The following is an 18,002-nucleotide window of genomic DNA, read 5'->3' on the forward strand; positions in this document are numbered from 1 at the left end:
AGAGACAATTTGTCTAGAGCTATGCGGGAGTGTTTTTTTCTCCAGAGAAAGGCTTGGAGAGCTTTATGAAGTAGTCTGGTATCTTTGTGTTTTAAAAGTAAAGGGATGGTTTGTAAAGGGTATAAGAGCTTGGGGAAGGACATCATTTTGTATAAATGGCATCTACCTAGGAGGGATAATGGGAGTTCCGACCATGCTTCCAACTGAGAGGTTATCTTCTTAATGACAGGGGGAAAGTTCAGTGTGTATATGGGTGAGGGAGAGTTCCCAATGTTAATGCCGAGATATTTAATATGAGATTTCACTATTTGAAAGACAGAGGTACGGGACCAGGTCGGGGGCCTAGAGCGGAAAAGGGGGAGGATTTCACTCTTACTGAAATTTATTTTTAGCCCTGAACAGTGACGAAAGGTAGAAAAGATGTCATGTATACGGGAGATGTCTGTGGAGGGATCCAACGTAAAGATGAGTATATCGTCGGCAAATAGGGCAGTGTGGATTTCTTGATCCCCAACCTGCACCCCATGAAGCTCCGGGTGAGCGATCAGATAGCGAGAGAGGGGCTCAATGGCTAAATTAAATAAAAGGGGGGACAAGGGACACCCCTGCCTAGTGCCTTTGTGAAGATGGAAGGAGTCAGAAGGATGACCATTAGTAATGACCGTGGCACAGGGGGACGCGTACATTGCTTTAATGAGATGCAGAAAAGGACCTTCAAAGCCAAATTCCTGTAGTACCTTAAACAACCATGAGAAATTGACATTGTCGAAGGCCCCTTCTGCATCAAGGGTGATAATGGCCATGTCATGAGAGGGGTGTAGTTTGGCTTGTTCCAGGACAGCTAAAACTTTCCTAATGTTAGTGGTTGCCGAACGGCCCTTGGTAAATCCAGCCTGCGCTGGGTGGATGATGTCCGGCAAGATGTGAGCCAGTCTGGACGCCATGATTTTGGACAAGATCTTAGAATCCAGATTCAAAAGTGATATAGGTCTGTAGGAACCTGGTTCCAGGGGGTCTTTACCCGGCTTGGGGATCAATTTTATATGGGCTTGGAATCCCGTCGGTAGATAACACCCGCCATCCAAGATATGTTGATATACCGCTAACAGTGTCGGGGCAACCGAAGCTCCCATTAGTTTGAAGAAATCTGAAGTGTATCCGTCGGGGCCCGGAGCTTTGCCTGGGGATAGAGAGGTTATCACCTCCATGATTTCTTCGGTTGTTACTGGCGCATTTAACTGTGTCAAGACCGAGGGGTCCAAAGTGGGGAGTATGACATCACTAAGGAACTGGTCTGCCTGGGTTTCGTCAATAGTGTCCGGTCCATACAATGTGGAGTAAAAGGCTTGCATGGTCCCGGCTATATCCGCAGGGGAGGTGAAAACATCCCCTACCTGATTTTTAATCTTAGGGATATGAACAGGGGCATGAGGACCTTTGCAGAGATGGGCTAGTAATTTACCGGCTTTGTTACCGAATTTGTGAAAAGTGAGATCCTGGAGTGATTGCTGAAATCTCTCCTTAGTCTCTGCCCAGTGGTCAAAGGCAGCTTTAGCTTCTTTCCACTTAGCTCTGTTGCTGGGGGAGTTGTTTAGGGAAAGATGAGTCTGAGCCAATCGCAGGGCTTCACTAGCCGTTTTAAAGTGAGCAAGCGTTTTCTTTTTGTGAGCCGCAGCAAACGATATGATCCTACCTCTGAGCACTGCTTTGCCAGCCTCCCACAGAAGGAGAGGATCAGTAGTGTGATGGGCATTATCTCGTAGGTAGTCCATCCACGTAGTTTGTAACAGATCATGTAATTCCTTGTTATCTGTCAGATAAGAAGGAAAGCGCCAAATTCTCGTGGACGAGGGGGTCTTTTGGTTCCCCACAATCAGGGACATGGGAGCATGGTCGGAAATAGCTATTGTGCCTATGGAAGTATTATAGGAGGATTTGAGCATGGCCTGGTTGCCGAAACAATAGTCGATTCTGGATAGGCTATTGTGTGAATGGCAGAAAAAAGTAAATTCCCTGCCTAAAGGATTGGATAGACGCCAGATGTCCGTGAGTGCCAGGGAGGATACAAAATCTGGGAGTGTGGGGGTCAAGGCTGTCGAGGAGGAGGGTAGGGAGTTATCCCTGGATCTGTCCTCCAAGGGGTTCATGATAGAATTAAAATCACCTCCCACCAAAAGGGGGAGGTGGGCAAAAGGGCAAGGTGGGATGTCAATGACTGGAAGTTGGATTTGGTGGGGGAGTTAGGGGCGTATACATTTGCAATAGTGTAGACCGTGTCATAAATTTTGAGCGTAAGAACCAAGAGCCGACCCTCCAGATCAGGCGTGACAGAGAGGATTTCGCAGGGCAGATTCTTGTTAACTAAGATAAGAACTCCAGCCTTACGTTTGGTAGAGTCAGAGCCAAAGACCTGGCCCACCCAAAGTTTCTTCATGCGGTGATGATCACCAGCGGTTAGATGGGATTCCTGCACAAGAGCTATATCTGTTTTAAGCCTCTTCAGATGGCGCAGAACAGCCATTCTCTTATGGGGAGATCGCAAACCCTTGACATTCCACGATACTACTTTAATATCAAGGAGGGTGGAGGTAAGGGGGTTTTACACAGGAAGTTGTAAGGTATGGGAGAGAGTACAAATATATGAAAAGGAGCAGGTGCAACAAGCCATAAATCGGGGAGGGGGGGGGGGAAGCATGCCTCAGATCGAATGGGGAAAGAGAAAGTAATCCTGGCCATAAAACATGAAAACATAATAAAACACAACATCATTAAAAAAGCACATACCCAATAAGTCTGCGACTTCACTTTTTTCCCGGTGAGGCCCATAACCCAAACGTGGCGTTACCGGAATTGTCCCGTGTTCGGCTATCGGAGCGGGATGGAGTTCCTAGTGACAAAGAGCACCTCGTAAGAGCCGCATCACCCCGACATATTACCCATTCAGGAACACCGCAAGCGGTGAACCCCTGAAGCCAAAAAAAGGGCCGCTCTGGTAAGGCTGTGAGGGGAAAGAGCTTACAGTGGGAGATACCATAAGGAGGAGGATGAGGTATAATAAAGAGAAACCATAAACAAAGAAAGGAAAGGGACAAAAAGAAATATGTAAACCATTAGCGTTCAAAAATCTCAACGTATGCAATCAACCTGAAACATTCCTAGGTATAATCACAGAAGCCTAGAGGGGGATACAACAATGTAACTAAATACGCAAAGGGAACTGCGAAGAAGCCCGTCACACTGCCCTGAGGGTTATAGAAATGTAAGGGGGGGGGAAACCTGTATTCAGCGCGGTCTGTCTCTATGTGAGCCTGATGAATAGCGGGGCCATTTGGGGGAGTCATTCCTGGGGCTGCGGAGATCCCTGTTGCCAGGGGAGGAAGCTGGGTCAGGAGAGTTTTGAGTCTCCATGGAGATTTGCATATGCGCCTGGATGTAGGTGTTAGCCTCGTCCGGGTGGTGAAAGGCTTTTGTTTCGCCAGAAGCTGTTGTGAAGCATAAAACTGCTGGATAGGCCAGAGTGAATTTTATACCATTTTGGTATAGAGCAGAACAGGTGGATTGAAAGGCTTTGCGTCGTCTTGCGACTTCCTGCAAATAATCTGCAAATAAAAGAAGTTTGTGACCATCCACTTGAAGAGACTTGGCGTTCCTAAATGACTTTAAAATAGCGAACCTGTCCGCATAGTTAAGGTATCGCACGATGACAGGGCGCGGTGTGCGCCGATCGTTGGAAGGTGGACCCAATCTATGAGCTCTTTCCACTATACATGGCATGGTTAATCCCAAGGCCTGGGGGATGCGTGCCGAGCACAGGTCAGGGAGTGAGGGAGCTAGTACAGACTCAGGGACCCCAGTTATGCGCAGGTTGTACCTGCGAGAACGATTTTCCAAATCCTCTAGCTTGTCTAATATGTATTGCTGGGTTTGGGCTGATCTTTGGTCGTTAGCCATATTGGATTGGATCTCCTCCTCAACATCTGAAAGTCTGTGTTCAAGATGAGAGAGTCTTTTGGCCTGATCTCCCATTTCCTTGCGTAGCTGGGCTATGCCAGCTGAGACCGCAGAGTCTACAGCTGCAGTGATGGTGGGGGAGAGGAGAGCGGAAACCGCTTGAGCTATCCGGGAGTATTGTTCCTCCTCGGGTAGGGAGGCTGAATCGGAGCCGCAGGTCCCGCTGAAGGCTGCATCGTGGCGGCGGCCATATTGGGCGGACAGGCAGCGGGAGAATCAGTGGCCGGACGGGCTTCCCCGGAACCCGGCACTCCGTGAATCATGTACCGGTCCGTTGCTGCGGCTGGTCTGGGTGACCAGGGAATGGTAGCGGGTGATGCCGTGAGGTAAGGAAGCCTGTAGCCTGATTTTGTAGGGCGATTTCTCTGGAGCCGCCGAGCTCACCTCCTACTTCATCGGGCGCCGGAACCGGAAGTCACAACCTCTTGTTCTGATGTATCATGCCCCCCTAATTTGAGGTCTAGAACCCGGCGGATGCTGGAGTATACCCCTCTGGAGAATGAAGGAGAGGAGAGTGAGGAGGAAGAGCTGACTCTTGATTGGTTGTGGACCCCCCCCCAGCAGGAGACACCATAAAATTTTTCCGGCCTGTCATGGAAAATATCCGAATGACGTCCCCGCCTGAACGGGTGGAACGTCAGTCTGTTTAGACAGAAGGACTTGTATCATCTCCTGAGAGAAGAATTGGGGAAGTTAAGTTAGAACCTACCGATAACACTGAACTACAGAATGTTGAGGAAAATCCAGTTCCACCAACTGGGGAAGAAGAAATTGCACCAAATAGTTCAGTGGAACCACAACTTGGGTGTACTTTTGGGGCATGGAATGTGAACCTTAATCTACGGAAAACATGTATTCCAGACTCAGACAGGAAATTCATCCACCTAAGAGACTTACATATGATACCCTTGGGAAGAGTTCTAATGAACTTATCTCGGCTACTCAATGTTCCAGCCAAGCACTAACCTCTTCTACCGAACCTTTGGTGGAAGATGACCCTGTTCCACCTTCTGACACTACTCGGTGGGCCACTAACTTGTTACTGGCCTGTTGTAAGAATGATTCAACTTTTCCTGATACTTTGGAAAGTTTGTTATCAGAAAACCCTTATATTAGTCAGTTATTAGCTACTGTAGGTTCTAATTAGTAGAATTATTGTTTGCAATTCTCTTTGAGATATTATTCAATTGGTCTGCTTAAATGAAGCTATCCTCTGTCTTCGGGGACCAAAGACTTTCAAGTGGGGGGAGGATGTAGCCGGGACCAGACTACCATTATATGAAAGTACAGACTTGCCTTATGTTCCTTCAGATTGTCTTTGTATCCCTCTAGTGTTGGCTTCAAGATTAAATCATCAGAGATTGGGAGAATGACATTGTGGGAACTGTAGTCTTCTGCAAAGCTATAACAATGCGGCTGGATTGTTTAAGAACTACCTTTCCCAGCAAGCTTTGGATTACAGAGGAGTATCTTGGGAGAGGCTATAAAGGGATCGGCTGAACAGATTTGGGGCCTCTTGATTCCTGAAACCCATCGTGTGCACATCAGCCTGCTGTACAGATAGCGGGCCTGCGGACTGCGGCCTACTGCACACCGCCTCTTCTGCCTGCAGACTCAGCCCTGGTGGAACGGATGTTTATCGCAGCACTGCAGACATCCTTGCAGCATCGCTGATTTGGTGGAGTCGGTGGGACACCCTGAGACAGCAGAGCGCAGCCATCTCGATGCCACAGAGCGTGGAGGATTGCCATCGCCTGTTTCCCCAGGACCCTCATTGATGGACATCAGGAATTGGTGAAAGGGCACCGAAATTATTACAGTTCTAGGTACACTGAGCACAGACACTCTGCAATTGAATCAGCCATCAGATCACTTAGTATTATAAACAACTATTCTGCATTACTTGAGTTGCATTGGAAACTGTTCATATAATGAGCTCCAACTGCTGGTGCAGACTTTAGCAAGGCCTGGCAAGTAGGACATTATGATACTAGTGCTTCTTAAAGGAGACACATTACTGGTAGCAAGATTACTATATCTCTCATTAGGATACAAGTGGTATAGGCCAGCCCGGGGCTCCCCTTTAGTCTGAGTGATAATACTTTATATAACTATTTGAGGGATTTACGTGCATATTCCCAAAGATTGTGTTTATTAATATCTTTTGGTGTTATTACAACCTGTTTTCTCACTGTGTTTTTGATGCCAGTTCAGCTGAACCCTGAAGGTTTATCCAGGGTCAAGCTGATTAATACCAATCTACAAGTTCATCTTTTAAGTAAAGTTAAAGTTCATTTATACTGTGTCAGTGTGTTTTACAACATGTCTGAACCTAGAGGGTCAGGAGGGCTGGACGGTTTACAGAGTCAAAGCAGTGCAGAAGAACATACACCCAAGGGGGCAGTGCTACATGTGCATTTGTCAGGCGGCAGCAATGGGCAGCTCATTCACTTGAACAACAGATGTGCCAAAGTAGCTCCTACAACTTTTTTTGGGGGTGTCTTTTTGTACTGAGCATTATGTTGAGCAACAAAATGTGCGTCTGCTAGCTATGTTTGCAGTGTTAAGAAATAATGGCACTGCGAGCATAATGCGCATTTTGGGGAATGCCTATATTTCTGGAGAGCACAGATGTGAATGGTGCCTCCATGCAGTGCTGTATTTTGGCCTAGGCCAACAAGGCCCAGGCCTAGGGCGGCACTTTGCAGGGGGGCAGCAAAGAAGCCGTCCCCCTCCACCTGAGACTCTATTGGCCACTGGTTACTAGAGCCGCCCCTCTCATTCCCCCTCTCTCTCACCCCCCCTCCTCTCTCTCTCATCCCCCTCTCTCTCTCATTCCCCCTCTCTCTCTCACCCCCCCTCTTCTCTCTTCACCCCCCCTCTCTCTCTCTCTCATCCCCCTCTCTTTGTCTCTCTCTCATCCCCCTTTCTCTCTCTCTTAACCCCCCCTCACTCTCTCATCCCGACTCACCCACCCCCCTATCTCTCTCCCTCACCCACCCCCCCTCTCATGAAATCTTAGGGGTTCATGCTGGGACTTGTAGCCCTTCAATTTTGGAGGGAGCCACATCCATTAAAAAAGGAGTGGGGAAAAGTTACATAGGTGGGGGTGGGGGAGGCGCCCAATTTTAGTCTTGCCTAGGGCAGCACAAAACCAAAATACACCACTGCCTCCATGACAACCCAACCGCCCTTTGTGTATGCGCCAAATACATGTGAGACTCACTGCCCACAAAAGGTGCAGGAGCTCCTTTGGCGTGTTTGTTGAGAGCGTCGGACAAACATGAATGGTTCTGCCGCCCTATGATATTGTGCGAACAAGAGCACATAAGTACGTTGCACGGTGTGAATTGGGCGTCGTGCGGGGATTCTCAACAAAGTACAATTCAGACATGTCATTATCTGGGGGGAGGACATCTCCATTATAATGCATGGGTGAGAATCACTCATACCACCCCACCCCAGTAACCTGGTGGAGACACCTAGAGACACGAGGCTTCACCAGCCCCGACCTCTCCGGTGACGTCACCGGTCTGACACCAGGACACAACAAAACTGCTATGTAAGGAAAAGATGGGCGGGGCAAGGGGCTCATGGACGGGAGACGATGGGCGGGCGCGAAAATTGAAACGGTGTCAGTTTACAAAAGCAAGACATAGCAGATAAGAGGAGCGGAGCCCTCATACACAAGCTCCTCCCCCCGGATCATCTGTTGCTAGGAGGGCAGACACAGCACAGAGAGGTTCCCTGCCGCAGCCAGACACCGCCCACTCCGCGCCGCCGGACTTCCCCGTGACGTCATCGGCGGTTCCCTGCGTCAGGCGCACTGCGCTCCATCCCTCTGCGTTCCTGGCCCTCCTGAATACGGCCAATAGGTGGAGACAGCGGAGGCGGGACTTCCGGCGGGCACAGGAAGTGAGACTGTCTCGGATTTTTTTTCATCCTCCACCTCTTCACTGGATAGAGAAATTGTGTTACCCGCGGGTGTTCGGCCGCCTGACCCGCTCTGTCCCCGGACACCCGAGCACTGAGGTACCGTACGCTGTGCACTCCCCGCCCCGGACTCGCCAAACATCGCGCTGTGTACTGTCTAATAGCCGAGCGGCCCGTCACACGGAGTGTTCCTCCCCCTCCTCTCCCGCCCTCCCCGCCTGACAGCCGCCACCACTCCGCTCAGCCCGGGAGAGAGACCGAGAGGAGAGGAGGCCGGAGAGTAAGAGCAGGCCCGGAACTGGAGCCCAGCAAGGGCAGGTAAGAGGCCCAACACCAGACTGATTGTCCCTTTCACCAGCTACCTCATACTACTCTACCCACTCCACTCCCCCCCCTACTCTACACACTCCCCCCCCCCCCCTACTCACTGCACTCCCCCCCCCCCCCGCACTCTACTCACTGCACTCCCCCCTACTCTACTCACTGCAACCCCTCCTACTCACTTCATCCCCCCCCGTACTCTACCCACTACTCCTCCCCCCGTACTCTACCCACTCCACCCCCCCCTACTCACTGCAACCCCCCCTGTACTCTACTCACTGCAACCCCCCCCCTACTCTACCCACTCCACCCCCCCTACTCACTGCAACCCCCCCCTGTACTCTACTCACTCCACTCCCCCCCCCTACTCTACACACTCCCCCCCTCCCTACTCACTGCAACCCCCCCCGTACTCTACTCACTGCAACCCCCCCTACTCACTGCAACCCCCCCGTACTCTACTCACTGCAACCCCCCCTACTCACTTCATCCCCCCTACTCTACCCACTCCACCCCCCCCACTCTACCCACTCCCCCCCTCCCTACTCACTGCAACCCCCCCCCGTACTCTACCCACTACACCCCCCCTACTCACTGCAACCCCCCCCGTACTCTACTCACTGCAACCCCCCCCGTACTCTACTCACTGCAACCCCCCCTACTCACTTCATCCCCCCGTACTCTACTCACTGCACTCTCCCCCCCCTACTCTACTCACTGCACTACCCCCCCTACTCTGCCCACTGCACTACCCCCCCTGTACTCTGCCCACTGCACTACCCCCCCTGTACTCTGCCCACTGCACTACCCCCCCTGTACTCTGCCCACTGCACTACCCCCCCTGTACTCTGCCCACTGCACCCCATCTCCCCATGTACTCTGCCCACTGCACACGTCCCCCCCTCTTTACTCTACCCACTGCAGCCCTCCATCACCCTTGTTCTCTACCTACCGCACCAAAGCCCCCCCCCCCTGTACTCTACCCACCATGCCCCCAACCCCCCACGGACTATACCCACTGCACCCCTCAATTCTCTGTAGTGAACCTACAGCACTCCTGTATTCTTCTGTATACCTTCTGACCTCCCCCTATATTCTCTGTCGTACATCTACTGCCCCCCCTCCCCGTATCCTCTCTGTATTATATCCACAGTGCTCCATACTCCCTGTATTATACCTTTCATCACATGGACTAGCTTTAGTACAACCAGCTTGCCCATAGATGGATCGAGTCTTGTCTGGTCCCTGCTGAACTGGCTGAGATTAGATCCATCTATGGGCAAACTTTATCCTCCACATGTTTATAGAGCCCACATCAGGTGCATCTTATTTCCATATTTCATCACTCGCAACAACCCCAGCTTTTGTTGCTTATCCTCCTGTCTGATATTTCTCATTCAATCAGCTACAAACTATTATCCCTTATCATTGCTTTTATTATCCTTCTCTTTCTTAGCTTATCCTACTTGTTTTTCCCTGTATTCTCCTTACCCCCCCCTTACCCATCCACCTTTATCCTCCACTCTATCCCCATCTTAATTCCTATATCACTCACATCAGCCCCATATTTCCTTTATTATCTTCCTTGTTATCACCATCTTCCCCCATTTTATCTTTCAGATCATCCACATCTCATATATTCAGAACACTTTTTTTATTTATAAATTTGTTTTATTCACTGATATTTCCCCGTACTAAACCATTTCAGCACCTGGTTTCTAGGCTTCTGGTTCTCATAGACATGCACACCACCCTGTTAATTGGGACAGATTTGATCTTGTTCATTGTATTAATTATGTATAATGCCTACATTGACTTCTCATGGCGTCTCTTGTAAATATAGTTTTTTTTTTTTTGCACTGTCCACATGACCTGCACTCTGCTTAGGGTTTGATGGTGAAAAAAAAGCTATCGGTATTGGTCTCCTCCCCCGTTCACACCACTTGCCATTTATCTTTATTTGCATGTTTTATCATTTCACACATCTGCACCACCTATGTATGTCAGGAACAGATCATTAATGGATTGGGTATTGTAGACAGCCTTTAGAATTCTGTCTCTGCTTGTCCTGCACCTAGCAGTTTTGTACTAGGTGGGCAGAGCCTGATGCGGAACTAGGATACTAGTTTGCCATCAGGTCTGCTTTTCCTTTGATTGGCAGTGGGTGGTTCCATAGGTGCTGTTCAGTCCAATAGCTGCTTTTCAATCCGCCCACCGCCAAGTGGTGTCAGTCAAAAGTAAATTGGACCTGATGTGAAACTAGTCTCTCAGTTCTTTATTAGGCTCTTCCCTTTCAGTGACGTCACCTGCATCAACCTTTTACATTTAGCTTTTGGCTGTCAATCTCCCGACAGGCAGCTAAATTGGGCCAGGAAGACAGTACTGTTGGGGAAGCTGTCATATACATGATAGCTTCCCAGCACAGGTGATGCCTGCTCGACACTGGTGCAAATGCTTGCATGAATTAAACGCAGGTTGTTATTTTGCCATTAGGGCTGTTTTGCATCCCCTCGACTACACTCCTTAAATTTTCTGGATTTTGACCTCACCTGAACCTGCCTATTTTTAGGGCCTGAACACCAAGACCCATGTTAAATGCTTAAGGGTTCCCGCTATGGCTGTCTAGGCCCCATGAGTTGGATGCGGCTGGCTAGTGAGGGTGCAAGTTGAGGAAAGGTCTTCCAGGCCCAAAGCATACTGGAAAAGAGAGCCTGGCCACTGCACACCTCCACCTGGCCAGAGTGGTCTGAAGGTAAAAGCAGCCTCAGCTCGATTCGTCCAGATCAAGACTCTTAAGCCCCGAGGGTGGGACGAAACACGTTAGGGGTCTTGGTGTGGATGAATCGAGCTGAGGCTGCTTTTACCTTCTAACCATTCGGGCCAGGTGAGGTGTGCGGCAGTCAGGCTATTTCTTCCTATTTCTTCCTATTTTTGTACCCCAAAACACTAAACCACAGCATTTTAGTGTGTAGGCAGCAGAACTGTGTGGCAGGGTTTGTGATGCATATTTTATCGCAGCATACATGTCCATCCTTTTTTATTTATTTATTTTTTTAGTTTTATTTTATGCTAACCGGTAAAATCGTACAAACAGAATCGCGGAGCGCCTGTCACCCAAAAAACGTTTTGGGCGACAGACGTTGCGCTATTTTACTGCAAGCCACAGTGAAATTGTAGGTACAAAATGCATTGATCCGCAGCTTTCAAATTGTGCTTAAAGAGGAAGTAAACCCTCCTCGGACACTTGTACCTATAGGTAAGCCTCATCATAGGCTTACCTATAGGTACTGTAAATATCTCCTAAACATGTACGGTTTAGGAGATATTTACCTTGGATGCATCCAGTGACGTCACTGGCGCATGCGCTCTGAAGGAACGGCCGCTGGTGCCGTTCCTTCAGAGTCCCATGCCGTGACTGTCGGCTCCCGCGCGCCTGCACGGGAGTGACGTCACCGCGGCTCCGGCCAATCAGATGGCCGTATGCCGCGAACCCGAAAGACGGGCGACTGGGCATGTCGCCCATCATACAGGTAAGCGGAAGGCACGGCGGGGGCTCGTTCTAAGGTAAGTATTGCATAATGAGCTAGTATGTGATGCATACTAGCTCATTATGTGTTTCTCTTACAGGTTACCAAAAAAAAAAAAAAAACTTTGTATGGGTTTACAACCTCTTTAAGTAGTGCAACTGCACTTGTGTAAACCAGGAGTTACAGGGGGGAAAAAAAAATAAGTAAACACCGTTAATGTGTTCCATTTATACTATCTGTTATGCTAAAGTTCTTTACAAAGGCACTTAAAATGGCCCAGCAGGTATATTTCTCATGTTAAGTGTATTAATTAATGCTACTTAACATATTACAGGTCTTGCCTCTTGCAGAGATCAGTGTTCCCCCTTTTAAAATGCTTTCATCGACTTTCCTTTTAAAAAGGCCATTGCCATCTTTGTTTAGACTTTACTCAAGGTCAGCATCTTCTTCCTAGACTGAGATTCTGGCTCAGATATGATGGGATAATGGTACTGGTACTGGTACTGGTAGCTGTGCAGTTCTGACTGTTTTTTAACAAATGTCTGACACAGCTCAGCCCCCTTCTGCAGACTCACCTTTTGACCTGCTACAAAGTTGCAGTGTTTGCTGTGTGATAACTGGGGAGAGGAGGCAGAAGGTTTTCTGCAGACTCATGACACCATATCAGCCTAGGTAAGCAGCACTTGATGGGAGTCTGAACACTGAAATGATGAAAGGTAGAACTTTTCTGAGAAATGATACAGTTCCTCTTTTGTGACGTGTTAGGAATTGATTCATGCTAACTTGTAAAGTTATTGATTAGTTGATTTTGAAGGGGACTTGTACTGACAAGTAAATGGGCTGCCACTGCTGAACTTGTCTGAATATGGCTCAGTTAACTGCCATTTAAATAAAGTCCTTTTCTGCAAAGAAATTAATAATTACCTGCCCTGCTGCCAAAGTTTACTGTCCATGTGCTTTCTAACGAACCTTCAGCATCCAGCATACTTGGGGTGGTCCCTCTACATCCATGCTGTGTCCTGTAATAATGAAGGAAAGCATCTAAGGAAACTACAGAGCACGGGGGGGGGGGGGGGGCGGCAGTCTTTCGCCTCCTGGAAGTGACAGATGAAGATTTTTCAGCAAGTGTATCTATTCAAAACAAAGAATTTCAGCAGATTGAGCAGCAGACAGGAAAGTATTTTCTTTGCAGAAACTTTATTCCTCTGAACCCAATCAAATTACTCTTTAATGATTTTCTTTCATGTTTTACCTATTACAAACTTCTCTTAGAGTCAGAGAGGCCGGCTGATGTTACTCTGCCAATCCGAGCAGGCTTTGCATTAAATAGAATACATCGCTCTCCCTGATTGGCTCAGCACGGTACACTGTAGCCGAAGCTACGGTAAATACGGTATACTGGTACAGGATTTCCACACAGCCAGCGTCTTGAGAGATTACATCTACCGGTAATACTTATACTTGGGTTACCTTGGAGATATCATACTCGGCGTATAAGACGACCCCCCCCCCCCACCCATTTTTGGGGGGATTTTTTTGAGGTTCAAAAGTAGTCTTATACGCCAGAAAATACAGTAGGTGTGTTCGTGTCATCAATTCAGCTAGGAATTATGCATCTGTGGTGGCAACTCTGCACATCCTCAGTTTTCAGTTTCTACCAATCACAGGTGAGCAGCCCATCTGACTATAGTCACACGTGTGTGTGTGTGTGTGTGTGTGTGTGTATATACACAGTGGTAAATGACAGCTCACGCCCTCCCTCCTCCATGCCCACTAACCAGCTAAACACAATGGGGGTGGGATTTTACATATATAGTAGATTGAGGCTTCACTTCCCACTTATTTTAAGACACAGGCTGGAGAAGCGTGACACAGCCTGACTTGCAGAAATCAGCCTCCACCATATTATTGCCAAAAATAAAGATTTGATTTCAAATATATATTTGTATGACCATTTAAAACCATTTATATTATCTATTTTTACTCTATATCCCAAAGGCTGTAGGTAAAGAAAGAAGTAAACTTTTTTTTTTTTACTGACTTTTACCTATAGGTAAGCCTGTAATAAGACTTGCCTACAGGTAGTGTAAAAATCTCTTAAACATGCATTGTTTAGGGCAGCTGTCACTAAATGGCTGTCAATTGGCAGACCGCACAATGCTTTCGCCCGGACCGCGAGGCCGCTACCTGTATTCAGTCTTTGGTTTGCTGGGACTGCGGATGCAACCAGTGACGAGCTGTGTGTGCGCCACGCCCCCTCCTTACTGCGGCTCCCGGCCAGTGTCCTGTCGGGCCGCGAGAAGGGGCGTGACGTCACACACGCGCCCCGCCCCCTCCTACTGACTGCGGCTCCCATTCAGCCAGGCAGCAAGTTGGGGCGTGACATTATGTGTGCGCCCCGCCCCCCTGCTCACGGCTTCTGGCTCTGCTCCTGGCTCCAGGTATGTGGAGCACATTTTTAAGAGGAGAAAGCAATGTGGCCCCCAATGTAATAGCTGCACTTTAAAAAAATCTCTCCTAAGCTTTAACAAGTGTGCAGACTGATGGGCATATTTTGTTGTGCTCATTAGAGTGTCCCATAACATAAAATGTGCCCATCAGAGTGCCCCTTATTTTATGTTAAGGGTCACGCTGATGGGCAAACTTGATGCTAAGGGTCACGCTGATGGGCATATTTTTTAAGGGTCACGCTGGTGGACACATTTTGTTCTGCACATGAGAGTGCTCCTAACATAAAATGTGCCCGTCAGCTTGCCCCTTATTTTATGTTAAGGGTCACGCTGATGGGCATATTTTATGTTAAGGGGCACTCTAATGGGCATATTTTATGTTAAGAGCAACGCTGATGGACACGTTTTGTTTTGTCCATCATCAGCGTGCCCCCTAACCTAAAATTTGCCCATCAGCGTGCCCCTTATTTTATGTTAAGGGTCACGCTGATGGGCAAATTTTATGCTAAGGGTCACGCTGATGGACACGTTTTGTTTTGCCCATCTTTCTGAGTCATAGCACAGACTTCAGATTTGGACCTCGGCCCAAAGAAAATTTTAGCGACCTCCTTGAATTTTAATTCATAACCCCTGGTTTAGAGGATATTTACTGTACATCCCGCCAGTGACATCTCTGGCGCATGTGCTCTGAAGGAACGGCCAACCATGCCATTCTTGGCATCCCTGTGCCATGCTATCCCTGTGCCGTCAATAGTGGCTCTCTGGCACATGCGCTGGAGTGACATCATCGTGGCTCTGGTGAGTCACAGTCTGCTAACCCAGAAGCAATACGGATGAAGATGAAGACCGCCTTTATCGCTGACTTCTCGGTGCGGGAGGGCTTTGTTTTAAGTTTAACACCAGACTTGCCAAATTTGCTTGAAATCTAGGAGCCAGCTAAAAAGATTAAGAGTAGGGATCGACCAATTATCGGCAAAGCCGATATATTGAGGGCCGATAGGCACTTTTCCTGATATATCGGAATCTTGCTAATATTTTGGGAAAGTGCATGTACCAGAGTGATGCCTGCAGCTAGAGGCATCCCCCCAGTACCGGCGTCCATAGCTGTCTTCTAATGACAACCGATGCGGCTGAGAAGCCGATCGGCTGTCATTACAAGGAGCGGAAGGGGACCCCCCTCCTTCACGACGCCTTCCAAAGCTCGCCCGGGTCTCCTGTCCCACCGGGAGACTCGGGCAACCAGCCTGCACGGCCGCCGGAGACCCGATCCAAGCCGCATTCGGCTCTGATCGGGTCTCTATGCAAAAACCCGAAAGGGATATCACTTCCGGGTACTGTCTGGCGCCAGATTAAAAAAAATGACAGAATTTAAGACTGCCAAACTTGGCGTTTTGAATGCTTTTAAGTGCAGAGGAGGGGTTTGGGGTCTTTTAGACCCCCCCAGATCCCTCCACAAAAGTACCTTGTGATCCTTTTGCAATAAAAAGTTTCTTCGGACTGCTGTGCAAGATCCTTGGTGTGCTGGTGAAATATGTATGTATCCAGCGGTATGTAACTGCTTTAACATGTGACCAGCAGCAGAGGGCTAGACGTTCCTCCTGCTTATGTTTCCCTGCAGGCAGGCTGGGAGAGCTGGGTTATGTGACAGTTGTATATCAATTAGGAAAACGGTACTTAGTTGTTTTTGTTTATTACAATTAATTGCCGTGCCATCATCCATTTGCAGAAATAGAAGGGACAATGTAAATTAAACAGTGTGTGTTAAGTATCACTTTAGGAATGGTTGCATACGACTTGGTTCACCTGGTTCATGTAACGTAAAATCTTTTTGGCATATGCTGTGTGTCTGAAAAAAAGTTATCACCTTCCAGTTGTCATTGATCACCTGTACTGTACACCTGACGGTGGTGTTGTTGGCTACGTTTCTGCTCAGATGACAGTGATATAGCAGCTAGTGTTCACATTATCTCAGGTGTAATAATTGTAGTGCTAATTATTTTGCTGCTTGGATGCTGTGGGTTTGTCACCTAAAATTTCAAAAGGCATTAAAAGAAGCTAGTCCTTAAGTCTAATGTAGCATCTGTGACATGCCCAGGCAACTTTTTTAGATGCTTCTTTAAATATGTATAGGTGCAGGCCTGTTTACTTGCATGGTATATTACTGCCGATGAAAGAGATTACTCAGATTTAGTATGCAAATTAGCTGACCTCCTGTATGCACACAGATGTGGGTTTCAGTACTGTTGTCTGCGATCATATCATCTGAGGGCCAGAAGCTTTAAAGCAAACTGGCAACCACAGAAAATGAAATGCACTTAAAAGCATTCTGCCAAAGCTACGGTTGTCTACGGAATTTATTATTGCAGCTTATTTTGTCAATAGACTATTTATTAGAATAAGTCAGGGAACTGTCACACTAAGGACATCCCTCTGCTCATAATTTGTATGTTAAGCCCCTCCCCCAACGCTAATTCTGTGTAAGCCCTGCCCCCTCACGCTCTAATATTATGTAATTATGTATGTCTAGGTCCCCCCCCCCCCATGCACTCTGAAAGGTTTGATTTGATCTCCTCACCCTTCAGTGCTCTCATAGTCTGAATGCTGTCTAAGCCCCTCCCTCTTCAATGAAAACGTCTGCGTTTAGGAAATATGTTTCACATGCATGCATGAGCAAACCCAATGTCAGGAAGCATTGACATTTAGAATGCAGCGTTTTACAGCTGTTCATTTGTATGACAGGCTGTACTTGGCACCTGTGGCTCTCCAGGCATGGGAATAAGTCAGTAAAGTTTTGTTAGGCATTTGAAATGCCTAAAAATTACCAGTGCAATAACCCTTATTTCTGGCAGTAGATAATGTATAGTAAAAAACAAAATTGGTTAGAGTTTTAATTGTCTCTAAATGGCAATTGCAGCATCTGGGCAAATAAACATATTTTTAGTAGCACTGTATTTAGCACAGCTGGAGTGCTGGGAGGGACTTTGATTTGTGGGAGCCTTATATCAAACCTAATTCACTGAAGGTGCAGTTGTTAAAATATTCTCTGCCAGGTTTTGGACGTTGGATGGCAAGCGAATGGAAGGGTAGGACTCTACATGTAGATAGTACTATATTGGACAAATCAAGCAGTCCCTGTGCTGTAATTATGGTTAATACAGTTTTCATATGACATGCAGTTGCAAAGGCCTACCTCTATCCTATGAAGGCTATTCCCTCTTCATTCTATCATGAATGCTGCTACCAGACTCATCTACCTTAACAACTGCTCAGTGTCTGCCACCCATCTCTGCTAATCCCTACACTGGCTTCAACTCGCCCAGCGAATTAAAATCAAAATACAAACAACAATACAAAGCAATTCTGCCCAGAGCTTATATTTCCAATATCTGCCTTCAGGACTTCTCCAGAGCCTCTCCCATGCTCTGGAACACTCTACCCCCCAATCTGTCTGGCGATCCATGAAAATTCATCTCTTCAGGAAAGCCTATCACACCTCCAATTAACAACTGAACTTAACTCTTCCATCAGCTCATCCCCAACAGTTATCTTCACCACCGTTTACCCCTCCCTATTAGATTGTAGGCTCTTATAAAAGAGGGTTATGAGGGCCCTGCTTATTTCATTGTATTGTAGCTGTTAGAGTCGCACCAAATGGAAAATTTGGTACTGGAAATGTAGGATGCACTTGGCCAAAAAAACGAAAAGACAGTTTTTTTTAAAAATATTTAACATTTTTGGTCAGTTAAAACGAAACCGCACC

General features: G+C 47.7%; 1 protein-coding gene across 1 annotated transcript in view; it reads left to right on the forward strand.

Moving 5' to 3' along the window:
- The first annotated feature begins 7,923 nt into the window (after positions 1–7,923).
- LARP4B (La ribonucleoprotein 4B) overlaps positions 7,924–18,002 on the forward strand; it is a 321,080-nt gene continuing 311,001 nt past the window's right edge. The window contains exon 1 of the mRNA XM_082259577.1: positions 7,924–8,262. The gene's annotated coding sequence lies outside the window, so the exon portion shown is untranslated. The remainder of the gene's footprint in view (positions 8,263–18,002) is intronic.

This window comes from Pelophylax lessonae, assembly GCF_965119305.1.
Source record: "Pelophylax lessonae genome assembly, chromosome: 5".
NCBI lineage: Eukaryota > Metazoa > Chordata > Amphibia > Anura > Ranidae > Pelophylax > Pelophylax lessonae.